This window comes from Sorex fumeus, unplaced genomic scaffold (assembly GCF_029834395.1).
Source record: "Sorex fumeus unplaced genomic scaffold, SorFum_2.1 ptg000015l, whole genome shotgun sequence".
NCBI lineage: Eukaryota > Metazoa > Chordata > Mammalia > Eulipotyphla > Soricidae > Sorex > Sorex fumeus.
Window position 1 is genome coordinate 22747535 of NW_026606072.1, and position 23700 is coordinate 22771234.

General features: G+C 39.1%; 1 pseudogene; it reads left to right on the forward strand.

The window, feature by feature from the left end:
- Positions 1 to 975: 975 nt before the first annotated feature.
- Positions 976 to 1074, forward strand: LOC130021478 (uncharacterized; annotated as a pseudogene).
- The last annotated feature ends 22626 nt before the right edge of the window (positions 1075 to 23700 follow it).

Sequence of the window (23700 nt, forward strand, 5' to 3'; positions counted from 1 at the left end):
CATCAAATGGCAATTTTAATTGCTTGGGTTTTGAACTTTTCCCTGACTTCCTTAAAATAAAAAAAACACTGGGAAAGTGTTCACTCTGAATGAGAATGTCTCAAATTCAGTGATTCAAAAAGGCTGTGAGAATGCTTTTATTAGTTTAACATCTCAGGGATAGGTTTCTCTGAGAATATGATTTTTGAAGATTATTACCTTTATAAAATCTTTTCAGTGAATTTCACCATATTATAAATTATGCATCAGCATGTATGTGAAACTTAATACATAGAATTGTATCTAAAAATAATATATTAAATCTCTCACATCAGAGTTACTGTTGTGAATTGTGAGGAATATTTGCTTTTTTATTATTTATGCGTTGGAATGAATTGCATAGAAATTTACTATGTAAATTAAATTGTTAATAGTTTTCCTACTATGCTGGTTATAAGTACCTTAAGAGTATTTATTCATATATCTACATTAAAGTATACTAATTAAAAATAGTTCTAATAATGAACACTTTTGAAAATTTTAAAGCAAATAACTTTTAAAATTTGTAAAATTTTTAAATAGATCATTATTAGGACAAACATGCTGAAAGGAAGTCTAAAAATTAAGTTTATATGGAAAAGGAAATGAATGACGAATAGATACCCCAAACTACCATAGCAATCTGAATGATAGAATATATGATACATTTTTTAAAATTTCTCAATTGGGGCAGAATTTTTTTTATATCTTACTAAATTAAACCTTCAAAGATTAAACAAAATAGCTAATTTTTACTGGAATAATATACTGAAACTGTTTAATTATATGGGATGTTTAATTATATTGTTTAATTCTATGGGTAGCAATCTAGGAGGTTAAAGTAAAATTAGTGATTTTTCTATCACTAATTATATTTCAACATTCCTTTATAAGTATTACGTGGACTGACCATAGCTCTCTCAGAGATATGAAAGTTAGTTTTAAAAGATAATTTGGGTGCTCGCTTTGGCAGCACATATACTAAAAAGATTGGAACAATACAGAGAAGATTAGCATAAGAATGACACACAAATTCGTGAAGCGGTCCATAATTTTAGAAGAAGGTCAGACTCAGAAAGGTAGAAGGGTGGCTACCACTGACCAATCTTATCCAAAATCCTTTCCCACCATAAGAGGGAACAGTACATGTGATTTCAGGGTTCTACCTCTAGGCAACCAAAACAACATGAAGAAACAGCGCAAATCTCACCACAAGGAGAATACGAAGAAAAGAATCCCGAATCCTCAACTGAGGTTCTCCACAAGTATGCTCTCTTCGATAAAGAACTCCAGGATGAAATGCAGAGGGTGTTCAAGGATCTACTCAAAGAATCAATGCAAGAGATATCCAGAAAACTAAAAGAAGAAATGAAAGAAACAATAGAACAGATAGTCGAGAAAATACAGGAAGAAATGAGAGCAGAAATAAAAAAGCTACAAAAAGAAGTCTCACAAACAAAGTATTCAGTAGATGAAATTAAAAAGTCAGTAAGTGCCCTAAGCAATAGGATAAGTGCAGCTGAAGAGAGGATCAGCGAGCTTGACGATGAGCAACAGAAATCCCATAGGGAACAACAAGCGATAGGAAAAGACCTCAAAATGGCTATAAGGAGAATCAGAGACCCAGGGGATGACGCCAAGAGGAACAACATTAGAATCACTGGAGTACCAGGACAGGGAGACAACCCCAATGAAAAAGCTACTCTCAAAGAAATCATTGCTGAAAAGTTCCCAGAATTAAGGAAGGCAGACATCCAGATCCAAGGAGCCAGAAGGGTACCAGCTAAAAGAGACCCCAGAAAAAACACTCCAAGGCATATCATAGTCAGAACGATGGATGCTGTGGACAGAGACACAGTATTACAAGCAGCAAGGTCAAAGAAGGAAATTACATACAAAGGAGCACCCCTTAGATTCACAGCAGACCTATCAGAGGAAACCCTCCAAGCCCAAAGGCAATGGTGGGATATAGTGAAAAAACTCAATGAAATGAACGCATCACCAAGAATACTCTATCCAGCTAAACTCTCACTCAAATTCGATGGAATGATACACCACTTTGAAGATAAACAACAGCTCAGGAACTTCATAGACTCAAAACCAAATCTAAAAAAAGGACTAAAGGGACTCCTGTAAGATAAGAAAGAAAACACGTATAAACACAACCAACTCCTACAGAAAAATGGCACAAAACCCCATGACAATAATCTCCCTTAATGTCAATGGTCTAAATGCACCTAACAAGAGACACAGAGTGGCAAAAATGGATCCAGAAACTGAAACCAACATTCTGCTGTCTACAAGAAACTCATCTGAACAATCAGAGCAAACACAGACTCAAAGTTAAAGGATAGAAAACAGTCCTGCAAGCAAACAGTTCCCTCAAAAAAGCCGGGGTGGCCATACTAGTATCTGACAACATTAATTTCAGGCATAAAAAGATTAGAAGGGACAGTGAAGGCCATTTTCTCTTCATCAAGGGATACGTACAATAGGAAGAAATCACACTCTTAAATGTATACGCACCTAATGAAGGAACAGCTATCTACTTAAAACAACTGCTAACAGATTTTAAGGATGACATTACTAGCAACACAATAGTAGTTGGAGACGTCAACATCGCCGTATCACCTCTGGATAGATCAACAAGAACAAAACTCAGCAAGGAAACATTGGCTCTAAATGAAGAAATAGAAGAGAAAGGACTTATAGACATATACAGGGCTTTACACCCCAAAAAGAAAGAATACACATTCTCCAGTGTGCACAGAACATTTTCCAAAATAGACCATGTGCTAGGCCACAAAACATACCTCAATAGAATCAGGAAGATAGAAATAGTATCAACAATCTTTTCAGACTATGATGCACTGAGAATAGAAGTGAATCACACATAGACACGGAGAACCAAATCAAGCACCTGGAAACTAAACAACTCACTGCTGAACAACGAGTGGGTCAGGAAGGAAGTTAAGGACGAAATCAAACGGTACCTGGAAACAAATGAGAATGAAGACACGAGTTACCAGAATTTATGGGATGCAGCTAAAGCTGTATTAAGGGGAAAATTTATAGCCATGCAAGCAGGAAGAAAGGATGCACATAAGCAACTTGACTTCACAGCTGAAGATCTTAGGAAAGGATCAACAGAAGGAGCCCAAATCGGGCAGAAGGAAAGAGATCATAAAACTTAGAGCACAAATCAATGACATGGAAACCAAAGAAACAATCTGAAAGATCAATGAAACCAAGAGCTGGTTCTTCGAGCAAATAAACAAGATAGATAAACCACTAGCAACACTCACAAAGAAACAGAGAGATAAAACCCTAATAAACCAAATCAGAAATAAAAATGGGGATATAACAACGGAAACCAAAGAAATTCAAAAGATCATCAGAGACTACTTTGAAAGTCTGTATGCCATGAAACAAGAGAATCTAGAAGAAATGGATAAATTCCTGGATTCCTATAATCTCCCAAAGCTGAGTCAAGAAGATATGGAATACTTGAATAGACCTATTAACATCAAGGAAATTGAAACTGTAATCAAAAGTCTTCCCAAAAACAAAAGCCCAGGTCCAGATGGATTCACTAGCGAATTTTCCCAATATTTAAAGAGGACCTACTGACACTCCTTCTCAAGCTTTTCCAGGAAATTGAAAAAACAGAAACTCTCCCAGTTTCTATGAAGCCCATATTTCTCTAATACCAAAAGGAAACAAAGATATCACAAAAAAAGAAAACTACAGGTCAATATCACTGATGAACATGGATGCGAAGATTCTGAACAAAATACTAGCAAATAGAATTCAACAACTCATCAAAAAAATCATACACCATGACCAAATGGGATTCATCCCGGAGATGCAAGGATGGTTTAACATTAGGAAATCAATCAACATGATCCATCATATCAACAAAAGAAAAGATAAAAACCATATGATCATATCAATAGATGCAGAGAAAGCATGTGACAAGATCCAGCACCCATTTATGATGAAAACCCTAGCCAAAATGGGGATAGAGGGGACTTTCCTCAATATAGTTAAAGTCACCACAAGCCTACAGAAAGCATCATCCTCAATGGGGAAAAACTGGGAGCCCTCCCCCTAAGATCAGGGACGAGACAAGGATGCCCACTCTCTCCACTATTGTTCAATATAGTACTGGAAGTACTTGCAATAGCGATTAGGCAAGAAAAAGATATTAAGGGCATCCAGGTAGGAAAGGAAGAAATCAAGCTCTCAGTATTTGCAGATGATATGATACTATAATTAGAGAACCCTAAAACCTCTACCAAGAAACTCCTAGAAACGATAGACTTGTACAGTAAAGTTGCAGGCTATAAAATCAATACCCAAAAGTCCATGACTTTCCTATATACAAATAGTGAGAGAGAAGAAAATGACATCAAGAAAAAAATCCCATTCACAATTCTACACCAGAAAATCAACTACCTAGGGATTAGCTTAACTAAGGAAGTAAAGGACCTATACAAAGAAAACTACAAAACCCTCCTTCTTGAAATAAAAGAGGACGCGAGGAAATGGAAAAATATCCCCTGCTCATGGATGGGGAGAACTAATATTGTCAAAATGGCAATGCTTCCCAAATCACTGTACAAATTCAATGCAATCCCTATTAGGATACCCATGACATTCTTCAAAGAAATGGAGCAAACACTCCTGAAATTTATATGAAACAATAAGCCCCCACGAATAGCTAACGCAATTCTTGGGAAAAAGAAAATGGGAGGAATTAACCTCCTGAACCTCAAACCTACTACAAAGCAGTAATAATTAAAACAGCATGGTACTGGAACAAAGGCAAAGCTGCAGACCTATGGAACAGGGTTGAATATACTGACATCTCCCCTCGAACAGATGATCAACTAGTCTTTGATAAAGGGGCAAGAAATGCGAAGTGGAGTAAGGAAAGCCTCTTTAACAAATGGTGCTGGCAAAACTCGATGACCACATGCAAAAAACTGGGCTTAGATCTCTGCCATGTACAAAAGTAAGATCAAAATGGATCAAAGACTTCAACATCAGACCAGAATCCATAACGTACATTCAAGACAAAGTTGGCAAAACCCTCCATGACATTGACACTAGTGGTATCTTCAAAGATGTCATGCCACTGACCAAGCAAGTGAAAACAGAGATAGTCAAATGGGACTATCTTAAACTAAGAAGCTTCTGTACCTCCAAAGAAACAGTGACCAAAATACAAAGACAGTCTACAGAATGGGAAAGGATATTCTCCAAAGACACATCCGACAAGGGGTTGATATCAAGGATATACAAAGTACTGGTTGAACTCCACAAGAAGAAAACATCCAACCCCATCAAAAAGTGGGGAAATGAAATGAACAGAGACTTTCTCGAAGAAGAAATCCGAATTGGTAAAAGGCACATGAGAAAATGCTCTACATCATTAATCATCAGGGAGATGTAGATAAAAACAACAATGAGATATCATTTCACACCACAGAGACTGGCCCACATTCAAAAGAACAAAAGCAACCTGTGTTGGCGTGGATGTGGCGAGAAAGGGACCCTCCTTCACTGCTGGTGGGAATGCTGACTGGTTCAGCCCTTTTGGAAAACTGTATGGACAACTCTCAAAAAATTAGAATTTGAGCTCCCATTTGATCCAGCAATACCACTCCTGGGAATATACCCCGGAGAGGTCAAAAAGTATAGTCGAAGAGACATCTGCACTTGTTTGTTCATCGCAGCACTGTTTACAATAGCTAGAATATGGAAAAAACCTGAGTGCCCGAGAACAGATGACTGGTTAATGAAACTTTGGTACATCTACACAATGGAGTACTATGTAGCAGTTAGAAAAAATGAAGTCATGAAATTTACATACAAGTGGTACTACGTGGAAAATATTATGCTAAGCAAAATGAGTCAGAAAGAGAGGGACAGACATAGAAAAATGGCATTCATCTGGATAACATAAAGTAACAAAATAAGCGACTAATACCCGAGAACAGCTGTGATAAATACCAGGTTGTTCACTCCATGGCTTAGAGGCCAGCCACACACTCCAGGGGTAAAGGCAGCTCAGATAGAGAAGGGAGCACCAAATAAAGGGTGCTGGGAAGATCTTCCCAGGATGGCAGATGCCTGCTGAAAGTAATCTATGGACCGAACATGATTGCCACCCAATGTCTCTTCTGCAGACCACAGCACCCAAAAGGAGAGATAGAACAAAAGGGATTGCCCTGCCACAGAGGCAGGGTGGGATGGGGGATGGGGAGGTGGGAGGGATACTGGGATTGGTGGGGGTGGAGAATGGGCACCGGTGGTGGGATGGGTACTTGATCATTGCATAACTGAAACCCATGCACAACAACTTGTAAGTCTACAACTGTACCTCATGGTGTGTCACTAATAAAAAAAATTTAAAAAAAGATAATTTGTGAAATAAAAGATGTTGAGAGTCTAGCCTAGACTTCTGTGATCCTTATTTTTATATACATATCTAAAAGACAAATATCTAAGAGACTCACATATACAGTCCATTTATTTAACAAACATTTATTTCTGTATATGGAAAACATTAGAATTGGATTTTTGTATTAGTATCATGTCTATAGAAAAAAAATCTCCATTTACCTCATGAGTTCTGCATCGATTTTCATGTACAGTTTTATAAAATATTTTTGTACTTAATGTCTTTTGAATGAATGATTAATGAATGAATGACACAAAGACAGTTATTTGGCAAAGCAGGGATTAAAACTTTGAAAACTTCTAATTACTTTTCTTATTTTCATTATATAGAGATTATAGGGTCAATGCATCATACAAGTTGCTTTTAATACTTTGAAGAAATGTAGTCACTAGCTATCTATATTTAGCTTAAAAATTGTTTCAAAATTTCTATGTCATATGTTTAATATAAATTTCGGCATACTTTATATTACATCTTGAAAATTATTGAGTTAAATAGGAATCTGGTATCTTGTTTTGTAGATTAAGAGCTAATATTATCCCTCTATCCTCTCTCTGTAAGTGAATTCATATTTATTGGAAGAGATAGTTAGGACAGTGGGGGGCAGGTAAGAGTGCATTGCTTGTCTACTGGCGCCAACTGGTATTCTCAAGATTAAAGCTCTTAAATCTTTCATTCATAGTATTACAAACTGACTGTCACAGTCCATTCACTTTATCTACTCCAAAGAATAGTTAAGAAGTAAAGGAGTAATTTTACTCTCAAAATTTCTTAAGATGAGAATTTAAGAAGGTGGATGAGGCAAATTTGAGGAAACTAAAGGCATTCTGGCTGTAAAGATTTTTTTCCAGATAAAAGCACATTACAAACAATACCCAAACCTTTCTTCTTCTCCCGATGTAGGAGCAAACACATACCAATGAAAGAAAGATTAGTCCATGAATTTTAAATACATCTTCTTTCTAGACATTCAGTAATGAAAACTTTGATCAAAATTATGGCATATCAAATATTCTCATGTTGATTAACTGTATTTTCAGCTTTCTACTAAAATAAGTACACCTTTTCTCTAAAGGATTAATAGTTGAAACGAACACTAACCTTTATTATTTTTGAAATATTCCTGCTTCCAACCCTTTATTCTGCACACATATGAATCTTTTTTATCCATTCCTTAGAAAGTTCACTTTGTATAATATATTAGACTCACATATTATAACTTAATCTATATTAAAATTTTTGGCACAGTTTTAAATGAGATAGTTTTCTGTTTCCTTTTATTAAATATTTCTTTAACATGTAAGAGGGCAACAGATTCTGTGAGATTCCATATAATCCTGTAATTCTGCTCTTCAGCATCTGTCCCCTAAACATAAAGATATCCATTTGAAGGGGTGATGAACACATATGTTCATTGCACCGTTATTTTCAAAATCCAAGGTTTGGCTACAACCCAGCTGCCCAGCAACAAACGTGTGGATAAAGAAGTTATATTTAATGGGGCCAAAGAATTTTAATATGGGGGTTAAATGCTTGAGTCCATGCATATGACCCTGGTTCGAAGCCCTGGCACCACACTCACTTCCAGGAGTACTCCTAAACACAGAGCAAAAAAATAATCTTTGGCAGAACTGCAGACCAATGGAACAGGGTTGAATACACTGACATCTCCCCTCAATCATATGATCATCTAATCTTTGATAAAGGTGCAAGTAATGTGAAGTGGATAAAGGAAAGCCTCTTTAACAGATTGTGCTGGCATCACTGGATGGCTACATGCAAAAAAATGGGCTCAGAACTCTGCCTAACACCATGTACAAAAGTAAGATCAAAATGGATTAAAGATCTCAACATCAGACCAGAAACCATAAGGTACATTGAAGACAAAGTTGGCAAAACCCTCCATGACATTGAAGCTAATGGTATCTTCAAAGATGCCACGCCACTGGCCGAGCAAGTGAAAACAGAGATAGATAAATGGGACTATCTTAAACTAAGAAGCTTCTGCACCTCCAAAGAAACAGCAACCAAAATACAAAGACAGTCTACAGAATGGGAAAGGATATTCGCCGAATACACATCTGACAAGGGGTTGATATCCAGGATATACAAAATACTGGTTGAACTCCACAAGAAGAAAATATCCAATCCCATCAAAAAAATGGGGCAATGAAATGAACAGAGACTTTCTCAAAGAAGAAATCCGAATGGCAAAATAGCACATGGGAAAATGCTCTACATCATTAATCATCAGGGAGATGCAGATCAAAACCACAATGAGATACCATCTCACACCTCAGAGACGGGCTCACATTCAAAAGAACAAAAGCAACTGATGCTGGCGTGGATGTGGCGAGAAAGGGACACTCCTTCACTGTTGGTGGGAATGTCGACTGGTTCAGCCCTTCTGGAAAACAGTAGGGACGATTCTCAAAAAATTAGAAGTTGAGCTCCCATTTGACCCAGCAATACCACTCCTGGGAATATATCCCAGAGAGGCAAAAATGTATAGTCGAAGTGACATCTGCACTTGTTTGTTCATTGCAGCACTGTTTACAATAGCCAGAATCTGGAAGAAACCTGAGTGCCCAAGAACAGATGACTGGTTAAAGAAACTTTGGTACATCTACACAATGGAGTACCATGTAGCTGTTAGAAAAGATGAAGTCATGAAATTTACATACAAGTGGTACAACATGGAAAGTATCATGCTAAGAGAAATGAGTCAGAAAGAGAGGGATAGACATAGAAAGATTACATTCATCTGGGGAATATAAAGTAACTAAATAGTAGATTAATACCCAAGAATAGCTGAGATCAGCACCAGCAGGATTACTCCATAGCTTAGAGGCCAGCTGGGTATTCTAGGGGAAAGGGCAGCTCAGATAGAGAAGGGAGCACCAAATAAAGGGTGTTTGGAGGATCCTCTCAGGAGGGGAGATGCATGTCGAAAGTAGACTATGGACTGAACATGTTTGCCACTCAATGCCTCTTTTGCAGACCACAACACCCAAAAGGAGAGAGAGAACACAGGGGATTGCCCTGCCACAGAGGCAGGGGGGATGGGGGATGTGGGTGGGGGGATATTATCCATGGTGGTGGAAAATGGGCACTGGTGGAGGGATGGGTATCTGATCATTGTATAATTGAAACCCAAGCACAAAAAATTGTAAATCTATAACTGTACCTCATGGTGTTTTACTAATAAAAGAATAATCTTTGAAAATTGCTGGGTATGTCCTCTTTCCCCAAATAAAAAATACTGTAGGTTGTGATTATCCATCTGTCTGTCTGTCTGTCTGTCTGTCTATCTATCTATCTATCTATCTATCTATCTATCTACTAACTATCTAGTACATATAAACTACAAGATACAACTTTTCCTATGACTGAAGAGTATTTAATTGTACATTTACACATATATGCTATACATACATTTGTTACATTTGTGTATATATACAATTTTACTTCGCCATGGATTGAATTGGAAGACGTAATTTAAGCGTAGTAAGTCAGAATAAAAAAAAACAGTGATATCACTCATATGTGGCTAGTAAAGAAACAAAGAAAAATACTAGGCAATCTCTAATGGAAAAAAGCCTGAGATAAAGTCAACATAAATAACTATCTGAGGTTGCTAACAATGAGGCTGTGAACCTTGGGGTAATGGAGGGATTCTAGCATTATGGTTGTGGGGATGAGCACCTGAAACTATAAAGTATTAATTTTGGTGCTTTAAAAGTCTTTTGTTGGTGTGGAAAGTTAGTGCAGCATGTAAGGTGTTTGACTTGCACACCAATTACAAAAGTTCAATCCCTGGCACCTTATGTGGTTCACCTGAGCCCCACAGGGAATGAGCCCTGAGCACATAGCCAGAAGTAATCTCTGAGCACGGTGTGTGTGTCTGTCCTCCAATTAATTTGTAAAACCTAATATTGTAAAAAGATTTTTAAAGTTCAACAAGTGAGAGCCGAGCGATAGTATAGTGGATAGGGCCTTTGCTTTGCATGTGGCCAACTCCAATTCGATTCTCAGCATCCCATATGGTCCCCCAGGCACCTCCAGGAATAATTCCTAAATTCCAGGCCAGGAGTAACCCCTGAGCATCGCTGGGTATGACCCAAAAATCCAAAAAAAAAAAAAAAGAAAGAAAGAAGAGTTCAACAAGTGATTCTCACACCTGGCAAGTGTGTCTGCATTTTTCTTATTACTATTACGGTTCTAAACTGAGATTATACTAGTTGCAACATTTTTTTTACCAGTGTCAAGAGTCATTGAATATGGCAGGTGGGTTGGTAGGAGGAAAACAGGGTGGGGAAGAGGCAGCAGGGGGTGCAACTGATGGAGGGAAGTGAACACTGACGGGATTGGTGCTGAAACACTTTTTTTAAATGTAGGAGTACCCCTATTTATTCAGCCATTGATTAAGCTCATTAAACTGGGCATGAACGCCACATTTTTTATTCAAAATATTAATTTTATTATTATTTTAATCACCATGAAATACAGTTACAAAGCTCTCCTTTTTGACTTTCAGTCATATGATGATCAATCACCCAACTCTCCACCAGTGCACATCTTCTACCACCAAGAATCCCACTATTCCCCCTCACCCCACTTCTCCCCCTGCCTCTATGGCAGACAATCTCCCCCATACTCTATTTTGTATTGCTTGTTATAAATAGCACAAGATGTTGTGAAGCTGCAAGAGCAGCCATGTGCTCCTGTAATTCTAAAATTTTAGATAATTAGGGTCTGGAGAAATCCCTGCAGTGAGCTGCTGGGTTCAGAGATTCTTCTGTGTGTCTCTGGATCATGGCTGGAGGCGATTGCGGTGTGACCTTCAGGGTCTCTTGGGGATGGGGAGTTGGGGGGGGGAGATGAGAAGGATCAGCCCATCCCCTAACCCTTGAGGCCTGGAGTTTGCAGTCCCTGAACCTGCGTACCTGCACTTCTCATTGGGTTCTGGAAGTTAGTGGCTGCTGAGGTTTTTAGGGGCAGGTGGAGGGATGATGCCTGCCCCCTGTCTGAGATGCAGTCGGTCTGGCTTAAAGTCTGGAGGCATCTCTGCAACGAGCTGCTTGGTTTGAAGATTCTTTTGTGTGTCTCTGGATCATGGCCCTTGTTTCCATCTTTTCCAGAGAAATAAACTTTGGCATATGCCCTGCAAGGTGCGCCTGCTCGTCCATAGTGCTGCTGGCCTTATGTGTGGCTTTTGATCTCTTTTGAGATTTATGGGTCTCTGAAATAAAGCCAATAAATGAGCTTGTATAGCTGAGTCTGAGGTTTTTGTGGGTGTGGCTCCCACTACCTAACTTTTGTCCTTTTAATTTCTTGGTAAATGTGGCCAAGTTCTTGGGGTTCGGCCAAAGGCACAGCAGTAATTTTGGGGTATCAGGGAGTCTGAAGGCACCATCAGGTTGATGATACACTTACCCTGCAGGTATAGTTGACCTGCTGGCAGCACTGTACCCCCTTAGTTGCAAGTTTTTAAAACCTTCCTTTTAGAAACTCCATGGTGGTGGACAAGAGTCATAGTACAGCAGGTAGGGTGCTTGCTTTACACATGGCCAACCAAGATTTAATCCCCAGAAACCCATATGGTCCTCTAAGCCCATGAGCAGTGACCCCAAAGCTTAGAGTCAGGAGTATGCCCTGAGAACTACCAGGTGTGGCACAAAAAGTAAAAAAAAAATGTAACAACAACAACAAAAACCCTCTATTGCAATCAGAAGAAAGTATTCAGAATACCTCATTGAAGATGTAGCTCAGTGGTAGAGCACTTGCTTGCATGTGTGAGACTCTGGGTTGAACTCTCATCATTGGGTTCTCCCCCTAAATAATCCGAAATTCTCTAAAATGCTTGTTTTACAAACAAGTGTGTGTGTGTGTGTGTGTGTGTGTGTGTGTATGTGTGTTGCCTTTTACTCTTAAACAGTGATGCTCAGGGGCTATTTGTTCCTGGCTAGGTGATTAAAGGCTGTCCTGCTTGGAGGATAAGGCAGTGCTTGGTATTAAATTTGGGGGTCCTGCATGTAAAGCATGTACTCCAACCCATGTACTCTAACTCCCTTGTACTCTGCAGTTAATGGTCTTAAGAGAAGGAATTAAAAAGTAAACTCAAAATGCAACTTTATGGTAAGGAACGAGAAATAACTCTATTCTATTCTTGGTGCTGAAAAGAAATATTTTTTAAAAAGTAAACACAGAAACTTTTGAGTTTTTCCCTAGAGTATTAAAAAGTGGAATAACATTTTCAGGTCAGAAACTATGTTTAATAATAAAGAACACAGGCATTCAATATGGAGAAAAGAAAAAATATGAAAGTTCTTGTCTAAATCAACTCAACTTCTTGCAAACCCTGTGATTCATCATACATAAATTATCATTTTCAATTAGAAGTAAATAATAATAAATTAGCAACTAAAAATTCTTCATCAAATTATGAGTTATCATATGCCTTTCTTAGTCTAAAAACTTAATGAACCTAAGCTAAATCACCAGTTGTAGGACAGAGATATCTTAATTTTCAATAACTTTTATTATGTGGTCTTTACAAAGTGATGGTTCATGTATCATGACAATGAAGTAAAACTGAAAACTGAAAATTAAAAGAAGTCATAACATTAACATTGCCATAAGGTACATTTTTGGTGGAGGTAGAATAAGGAATTACAGTATAGATTCTAAGTGCTGTAAAAGACAGATAAGTGAGATATAATCTCTGTAATCAAGAAACAAAGAAATCTGTTGGGTGAAGTGAACAAATAAATGGATCATTATAACTTGCTGTTCCCTAAGTTCAGAAAATTAAAAAAATAGCATGATATAGAAGGCATAAGAATATTGCCTAATTTCCTTTGATATCAAGATAGTGAGAAGAAACTCTTAAGACAAGAGAGTTTTGAAATTTGATTCTTAAGTGACAAGTTGTCTTCATAAAAGGAGCAGACGGGATAACAGTGTCCAAAGAAAAAAAGAGCTCTGTGGATAAACATGGAGGAGAGGGAGAGAGAGAGAGAGAGAGAGAGAGAGAGAGAGAGAGAGAGAGAGAGAGAGAGAGAGAGAGATTAGTGGTGTATGGATGGAAACATTTAAAATTCAAGGGAGAATTTAAGTACAAAGTGAAAAGGGAAGATTCTAGGGCAAGATTGAGAAGGATCTTATATGCTATGCTGAGGAACTTTGGCTTATTCCTAGACACTAAAATTATCCATTTAATATTTAAAGTATATCATATTTATACTCTAAGGAAACAAATCTATTGAGATTTTTTATCATTAATTTTGCTGAGCCAAGTTGCTGAATTTAATAAAAGTCACTTAATGTCAGAGAAAGAGTGTTACTCAAAAAAAGAAGACCAAGTGAATTCCTATATGACATTGCCATTTTGCAGTTGGCAAATATTAGAGTACTCCCACTCTCAGATACATATATAACTGCAATTAATGCAAATAGGTCATAAATGTAAGATAAAAAAAGATACATACTCTCTCCTTACTACCCACTCAAAATGCAAACTAATTGCCTTCCTAGTTGCCAAAGTTAGAATTTAGATAATTTCATCACAATGTCACATCAGGTTTATAATTTCCTAGCTAAAAAGAACTTCTTAGGATTAACAAAATAAACTAAAAACCAAGAGATATTTGGCTTTGTTGTATAAAGACTCTTTTTAGTTGAAATTGTCTTTAGACACTGATAAATATATTAATTAATTTTGCAGAAATACTGGGCTGAAACAGTGATTAGTAATGTTCATATTTTATTTGAAATATATATTAATTTCAAAACTTAATGTGCATCTTTACAGTGTAAGAACATGATTGTAAAATTCACACAAAATATCTTAGAGTTGCCTACATCTATATTATCATTAAGCATATAGGTGATATGTTTATAAGCAAAAATTAGACAATCAAGGAAACATTTATAGTATGTAGCACTGTAGCACTGTCCTCTCGTTGTTCATCGATTTGCTCAAGCAGGCCCAGTAACGTCTCCATTGTGAAACTTGTTACTGTTTTGGCATATCAAATACGTCATGGGTAGCTTGCCAGGCTTTGCTGTGGGCGAGATAGTCTTGGTAGCTTGCCGGGCTCTCTAAGAGGGGTGGAGGAATTGGACCCGGCTCGGCTTTATTACTAGTTCAGAATACTACAAACTACTAAAGCATGCCTCTTGTTCTTTTCTAAGTTACTTGGCATACTCAGGTTAATAGAAAACAGAAAAATAGTTAGAGAGTTGTAACTAGAAAATAGAGAAGATAACAGACATAAGAACCAGAAAAAAATAGTGTGTGTTAAGTGGGAGAGCAAAGAAGGTGATGGTGATGGTTGGATTATCTTTCATTTTCAACATTGATGGACAACAAATGTTGGGGAACAATTGTGTACCTGGACACATTATGCACTGGTCTGGGAAGATGTGGGATGAATGATGATGGGTGCATGGATAAACACCCTCCGGGAGCAGTTGATGGTTATTCATTTTATTGACAAATACACGCATATTTTATAGAGGATCTTGACTTACAAGAAGGTCCAACCACAAGAAGTTCAGCATTATTGGCCTACCAGCTCTCCTACTCTGCTTTGCCCCTGTCCGATCCCAATCAAGGCTGGATATTGCGGTTAGGATGAACTAACCACATACTAAGTATAAGAGACAGTTTCTGTGTCTTGGGCGCATGTGACTAGGAGGTTGAGTGAACCTCAAGGCCAGACACCCTGTGCTGACACCCTGTTCTTGCCAACTTTGCCTAAATACTCCCTCTTGCTAGGCTTCGCTTCTGGGCCACTTTGTAAGACCAGGTCTTATCTGCCCCAGTGCCCGTCACAATGCTCCATAAACAAACCCAAAATAAGTCATAAATATAATCATTAAGAAGAAATAAATAGTATATGTATGGGGCAGGAGAGAGTTACAGCGGTTCAGGTTCATGCATGTCTGATGCTCAGTACCACCTGGTCCATGGGCCCCCAACATTTCCAAGTGTATACCTGGAAGCCACTGGCACCTCCAGAAGTGGCTTTGATATCTTAGGCACAAGAATATTATTCCATCCTTAGGATTCCTATCCATCTTTAGGCCTGAAGCACTATTCCAAGTTTAAGCTTGGAACATTATTCCATCTCTAAGCCCTTACATTGACTCTATCACCATATGTTGAAAATCAACCCTGTGACACCTGGGATCCTGAGGCTGCTTAGGGAAGCCCCTCATCTATTTCCCCTCCCAAAAGAAAAATAATATATGTGACTTATAAATTGTTGAAGATGAGAATAAAGAAGTTGGAGACTAGAGCTGACAACAGCAAATTCAGAATAAAATAAAGTGGCACCCCCCACCCCCGCCGCCAAATTCTGTGTACTAGGCTAATGGGGAAAAAAATGAAACAGGAATCAATGATCATGCTAATATTTTGGGATAAATTCATATGCCTATATTAGACTGTACTAATTCAAATATATATGGGGTATTAAAAAACAAACATCAAAAATTTAGTTTTGAAGAAAAGTTAAAAAAAAAAGAATAGGCAAGAAACAATTAAATTAAAAAAAATAAATTTAAAATACCATGGGTGGTTCTGTTGATATGGGTCAGATATGGTGATAGGTGAATGTATTGTAGACCTTACATGAATAAAAAATTTAAAAATACACATCATGGATGGTCATTTTATAAGATAATTTTTTGTAGTATTCTATTCTTTTTTTATTTTTTTATTTTTATTAGTGAGACGCCATGAGGTACAGTTGTAGACTTACAAATTTTGTGCTTGGGTTTCAATTATACAATGATCAAATACACATCCTTCCACCAGTGCCCATTTCCCACCACCACGGATCTCAGTATCCCTCCCACCCCCCCATAACCCCCATTCTACCCTGCCTCTGTGACAGGGCATTCCCTTTTGTTCTCTCTCTCCTTTTGGGTGTTGTGGTTTGCAAAAGAGGCATTGAGTGGCAATCATGTTTGGTCTATAGTCTACTTTCAGCATGCTTCTCCCATCCTGGGAGGATCCTCCCATATAGTGTGGTATGTAGGAAATATTAGAAATCAATGCAAAAAATAAAATGAGACAAAGATTTATACAATTAACAAGTGAACACATAAATTGTCAATTTTTACATGCTAAAACTTCCATAAAGTTGTTATAAAAATGATATTTGAAGTGTTCCAGATAATGTATAAATGACAAATATATGTGAATTATGGTAATTATACATGCTGACATATTTGATTAATTTTTTATTTTGTTTTTAAAATCAATAAACTGTGCTCAATGTAGTTAAATAGATAAATAACTTTAAGTAATTTAATGTTAATTGTTAAATGTAAAAGTATGACAGAATAAGCCAATTGATAAAGAATAAAAATGTCGTGGTAAACAAGAACAAATTTAATTATAAAAGCAGAATCCACGAATGGTTGTAAAACAAGATTTACAATGAATCCTTCATAATATATACATCTGGAAAACTCAATAAAAATATGTCTGTATATAGTGCTATATACAATATTATGTCAATTATTTTGATTAAATTATTCAAATATTAAAAATATAGGCAAGGAAAGTTTAAGAAATAAACTGGTTTGTTGTGCTTTTTTGGTTATTTTCATTGTATTATTGGTATAAAGATCTGCTTAAATAATTTTCTTATAATTTTTATTTAATAAAATTTTTTTAAACTTTTCTTAATTGAATCACCGTGAGCTACAGTTACAAAGCTTTTATGTTTGCATTTTAGTCATACAATGATCAAACACTGATCCCGTCACCAATATACATTTTCCACCACCAATGTCCGAAGTTTCACTCCCTCCCACATATCCCTTCCCTTCCCCTGCCTCTATGGAAGACAACTTCCCTCTTATTCTCTCTCTACTTATTGGTATTATGCTTAGATTACAGATAATGAAAGGCCATCATATTTGTTCCTTTATCTACTTTCAGCACACATCTCCTATCCCAAGCGATCCCTCCAACCACCATTGACTTAGAGATGCCTTCTCTATGCCAGCTGCCTTCTCCCCCAGCCCATAAGGCAGGCTTCAACCATGGAGCAATCTTCCTGGCCCTTGTCTCGGCCAACTTGGGTGTTAGTCTCATATTATGATATTTTATATTCCACAAATGAGTGCAGTCATTCTACGTCTGTCCCTCTCTTTCTGACTCATTTCATTAACATAATACTCTCCATGACCATCCACTTATAAACAAATTTCAGCAAATTTTATGACTTCATCCTTCCTAACAGCTGCATAGTATTTCATCGTGTCGATGTACCAGGGGAGTCTCCTGCCCCTGCGCCTGGCTATCCTCACCGGGGCCCCTTGGAGGACAGCGGGTTGAGTTTACCTCTCCACCCTGAGCAGAGCCCTGGCAGCTGAAGACCTCTGAGACCCAGTCAAAGCCATGCTAAGACCACTCTCCACATGTTTGGACAAGGAATCGGCAGAGGAACCCAGTTGTGTGGGACCCGGGGCTGAGATCTCCAAGGCTGCTCGGTTTGGGACTGGGCCTCCTCCACCCAGCTCCTCCATCTTCTAGTAGCTAGACAGTTACACCCACCAATTGCCGTGTAACCCCATCAATGTATATAAAACCAAGCTCCCAGCCATGCAAACTCTTATTCTCTAGTTCTCACTCTCAGAGAACCCGACAGGCTACTGAGAATATCATACCCACCTATATGCCTGACTAGGAACACTAGTAAAGGTGATTAGAGGCTGCCCCAAAAGCCTCCATCTGGCTTGGAGAGCCCAGCAAGCTACCGAGAGTATCCTGCCCGTATGGCAGAGCCTGACAAGCTACCTCTGGTGTATTCGATATGCAAATACAGTAACAATGCATGGTCCTCGTTCCCCTGACACTGAAGGAGCCCCCGATATGTCATTGAGCTACATTTGCACTTGACAGGGACAAATGGAGATGTTACTGGGCCCGCTCGAGCAAACTGAAGAGATGTTCCAAAGTTTCTTTAACCAGTCGTCTGTTCTCTGGCACTTGGGTTGTTTCCAGATTCTGGCTACTGACAACAGTGCAGTAATAAACGTACAGGTGCAGATGTTCTTTCTATTGTGCTTTATTGCACCCTTGGGACAGCTCAATTTCTAGTTCTTTTGAGAAACATTCATATTGTTTTCCAAAAAGGCGGGACCAGCATTCTCAACAACAATGAAGGAGAGTCCTTTTCTCCCCACATCCATGCCAACACCGGTTGCTTTTGTTCTTTTGCATGTATGCAGCCTCTGTGGTGTGAGATGGTATCTCATTGCTGTTTTGATCTGCATTTCCCTAATGATTAGTGATGAAGAGCATTTTTTCATGTGCCTTTTTTTGTTTTTTGCTTTTTGTGTCACACCTGACGATGCACAGGGGTTACTTCTGGATGTTCACTCAGGAATTACTCCTGGCAGTGCTCGGAGGACCATATGGGATGCTGGAAAATGAACCTGGGTCAGCCATGTGCAAGGCAAACACCCTACCCATGTACTATCGCTCCAGCCCCTCGTGTGCCTTTTGGCCATTCAAATTTCTTCTTCGAGAAAGTATCTGTTCATTTCATTGCCCCATTTTCTGATGGGATTGGATGTTTTCTTCTAGTTTAGTTCAACAAGTGTCTTGTCTATCTTTGATATTAACCCTTTTTCAGAAGGGTATTGGGTAAATACACTTTCCCATTCTGTAGACTGTCTTTGTATTCTGGTCACTGTTTCTTTTGAGGTACAGAAGCTTCTTAATTTAAGATAGTCCCATTTTAAAATTTTTAATCTCTGCTTCTACTTGCTCGATCAGTGGTGTTTCATCTTTGAAGATACCTTTGGCTTCAATGTCATGGAGAATTTTGCAGACCTTTTCTTCAATGTGCCTTATAGATTCTGGTCTGATGTTGAGGTCTTTAATCCATTTTGATCTGACTTTTGTGCATGGTGTTAGGTAGAGGTGAGCCCATTTTTTTGCATGTAGCTGTCCAGTTTTGCCAGGAACATTTGTTAAAGAGGCTTTCCTTCCTCCACTTTATATTTCTTGCTCCCTTATCAAAGATTAGATGATAATGTATTTAAGGGTGTTTGTAAGGATATTCAAACCTATTCCATTGTTCTGTGTAACTTTGTTCCAATATTATGTTGTCTTAATCATTACCTCTCTGTAGTACAGCTTGAGGGTGGGGAAGGTGATGCCTCTCATCTTTTTTCTTTAGCTATTTGTGGGGGCTTGTTGTTCCATAGACGTTTCAGGAGTGTTTGATCAACTTCTTTGAAGAATGTTATGGGTACCTTGTAGGGATCCCATTGAATCTGTAGAATGCTTTTTAAGTATTTCCATTTTGACAATGTTAATTGTCCCAATCCATGAGCAGGGGATGTGTTTTGATTTCCTCATGTCCTCTTTTAATTCTTGAAGAGGCATTTTGTAGTTTTCTTTGTACAGGTCCTTTACCTCCTTAGTTAAGCTGATTCTGAGGTACTTGATTTTTTTTTTTTTGCTTCTTTCTATATGAATGGGCTGGAGCGATAGCACAGTGGTAGGGCGTTTGCCTTGCATGCAGCCAACATGGCCGACCCGAGTTCGATTCCTCCGCCCCTCTCGGAGAGCCTGGCAAGCTACCGAGAGTATCTCGCCTGCACAGCAGAGCCTGGCAAGCTACCCGTGACATATTCAATATGCCAAACACAGTCACAAGTAGTCTCACGATGGAGACGTTACTGGGCCCGCTCGAGCAAATCAATGAACAACGGGAGGATCATGACCCCTTCTATATGCATATTTTTATTTAATTAAATTTATTTATTTATTTTGAATACCCATCCCTCCACCAGTAACCATTTCCCACCACCATGGATCCCAGTAACCCTCCCACCCCCCATTCCATCCCCATCCCACTCTGCCTCTGTGGCAGGGTATTCCCTTTTGTTCTCTCTTTCCTATTTGGTGTTGTGGTTTGTAAAAGAGTTAAGCCTGATTTTCAGGGAAAAATGTTGGAGAATTTACTTTCCATTCACCACTTTATATATAAGAAGATGTCGCGCAGCCATTTATGCGGCCACGCAGTTTGTAGTGAGAGTCCTGGTTCCTGCATAAGCAAGCTATGCTTGTAGAGGCTCATGGTCACCGGGGTTCCCTCTGGAGGAGGCGGGATGCGGCACCTACCCCATCTGGGACTTCCCGGTGATCTTGACTCTCTTCGGGACCGGGAGCATTCTCGGTAGCTGTGGAGGCCCCCACGTGGCCTTTCTTCTCTGTGGCTGTGTGCTGTAAAGATGGCGCTGAGGGGCGGGTTGTGGGCATGACTTCTGAAGTCAGAGGTTACGTGGGTGCTGGGGCAGTCCCAGCAGTTTACAGTGAGAGTCCTGTTTCCTGCATAAGCGAGCTATGCTTGTAGAGGCTCATGGTCACCGGGGTTCCCTCTGGAGGAGGTGGGGTACTTGATTTTCTGAGTCATGAGAATGGGACTGCTTTATTCATATCTCTTTCTTCTCTCTCTTTTTGTATAGGAAAGTCATGGGCTTTTGGGTCTTGATTTTATAACCTGCAGCTTTACTACATAAGTCTGTTTTTTCTAGGAGCTCCTTGGTAAAAGCTTTATGGTTCTCGAAGTATAGTATCATGTCATCTGTAAATAGTGAGAGCTTGATTTTTTCCTTTCCTATCTGAATTCCCTTAATATCTTTCTCTTACCTAATTGCTATGGCAAGTACTTCCAGTACTATATTGAATAGAAGTGGTGAGAGTGGGCATCTACAAACTGGTTTTAAGAAGGGATGAAGATCTGGATGATTATAAAAACAATTAGAAAAAGTTATAAACATAATATTCTATAAATATATATACATATATATTATGAGACTAATATCCAAGGTGAGGGCAAACAGTGGTCAGGAGGGCAGGTCATGAACAATTTTGTAAATGTGTATATCACTGTGATTCAATTAAAAAATAAGGACTGCACTGTCCTCCCGTTGTTCATCAATTTACTCAAATGGGCACCAGTAATGTCTCTATTGTGAGACTTGTTGTTACTGCTTTTGGCATATCGAATACACCATGGGGCGCTTGCCAGGCTCTGTCATGCAGGCGGGATACTCTCGGTAGTTTGCTGGACTCTCTGAGAGGGATGATGGAATTGAACCCCGGTCTGCCACTTAATCACTTAATCACTTAATCCCCGTTATTCATCGATTTATTCCAGCGGGTGCCAGTAACGTCTTCATTCATCCCGGTTGCGTGCTAGCGTAGCCCAATGGTATCTGTTCGTTCTAGGAACATGCAGATCCTCAAACCGATCATTTAGGGTCTTGACGAAGAAGTCTGACCATCTTATAGGTGGGCGTCCACGTGATCTTTTGATGTCCCGTGGAATCCAATCAGTAATGGCTCTAGTCCAGCGGTTGTCTGTAAACCTCATTACGTGTCCAGCCCATCTGATTTTTGATGTCTTGGCAAATGAGACAGCGTCCCTGATTCTTGAGCGTTGACGAAGATCAGAACTCCAGATTCTATCTCTCATTTGAGTGAATCGTGATATTCCAAGCGTAGTTCTTTTGATTCCTCTTTGAGAGACCCAAATAGCGTTCTCATCCTGTTTTCGTAGGGTCCAGGTCTCTGAGGCATATGTTAATGCAGGAAGAATAGTGGAATCAAAGAGATGTGCTCATAGCCCGGTCTGCCACATGCAAGGCAAATACCCTACCCGCTGTGCTATCACTCCAGCCCATTTATAAATAATATACATATCACTGTCACTGTCACTGTCATCCTGTTCATCAATTTCCTCGAGCAGGCACCAGTAATGTCTCCATTCGTCCTAGCCCTGAGATTTTAGCAAGTGCCACATTGGAGGCTCTTTCAGGGTCAGGGGAATGAGACCCATCATTATTACTGGATTTTGGCATATTGAATATGCCATTGGGAGCTTGCCAGACTTTGCTGTGTGGGCAGGATACTCTTGGTAGCCTTCCGAGTTCTCCAAGAGCGAGAACCAGACAATAAGGGGTCTTCTGGGAGCTTGGTTTTATAGTCTGGATTTTGGCTGTTGATGGAGTTACACAGCACTGGGGGCAGTTGGTAGGTGTAACTGCCTAACTACTGGAAGATGGGGGATCTGGGTGGAGGAGGCCCAGTCCCAATTTGAGCAGGCTTGGAGATCTCACCCAGGGTCCTGGACACCTGGTTTCCTCTGCCAGTTCCTTCATGCGTGAGGCTCGTCTGAGCGTATGGAGAGTGGTCTTGAGCATGGCTATGGCTGGGTTCTGGAGGTCTTCAGCTGCTGGGGCTCTTCTTGGACCTCTGCCCCCACACCTGGCTGTCTTCACCATGGGCTCCTTGGAGGGGGGCAGGTTGAGTTTCCTCCCCACCCTGAACAGAGGAACCCAGGTGTGCGGGATCTGGGGCTAAGATCTCCAGGCCTGCTTGGTTTGGGACTGGGCCTTTTACGCCCAGGTCCCCCATCTTCCAGTTGCTAGGCAGTTACACCCACCAACTACCCTGGCACCCTGTAATCCCATCAATGGCCAAGATCCAAAGACTATAAAAAACCAAGCTCCCAGAAGAGAACAACGCAGAGGCTCCTGCCCCTGCACCTGGCTGTCTTTACCAGGAGCCCCTTGGAGTGGGGAGGGGGGTTGAAAAAAATAAATAAATGGAAAAAATAAAAAGTAAATATAAACTATTTTACAGTTCAAAAAACATAATTATCTTTAACTTAAGTTATTGTTATATTTTTATAGGCAAACTCTTGTTAATTTCTTTGAGTCTTTACTTTTAAACACTTTTTGGTAGTTCTTGGGACACAACCTAGTAAGATATCACACATGATACTGCTGAATCACATCCTTGGCCATATTGTTAATATTTAAGGAAAAAGTTATTTCTTTGATGCTAAAGCACTTTAGAAGCTATAATCATTTGTTTATTTGAATGGTTTTCTTTAACTTAATGGCAAAGTCTAATACCAAATCAGCCTTATCTTTATGCTTTAGTTTGGAAATAACTGCAGTCTACTTATTTCTGCTTCTTTTTATCTCATATCCAGTGTTCAAACACTGACCTGCTGGCTAGCACTTCTCAGCTGGTTTTGAATGGTTGAAAACAACAGGTCTACTGTGTTGATTATAACTGCCAGTGTTTGGACTGCTATGAAGTCTGGATGCCTTTTCATGGGTGTAAAAAGATTAAAGTTCACTGATTTAATCTGTTGTTATCT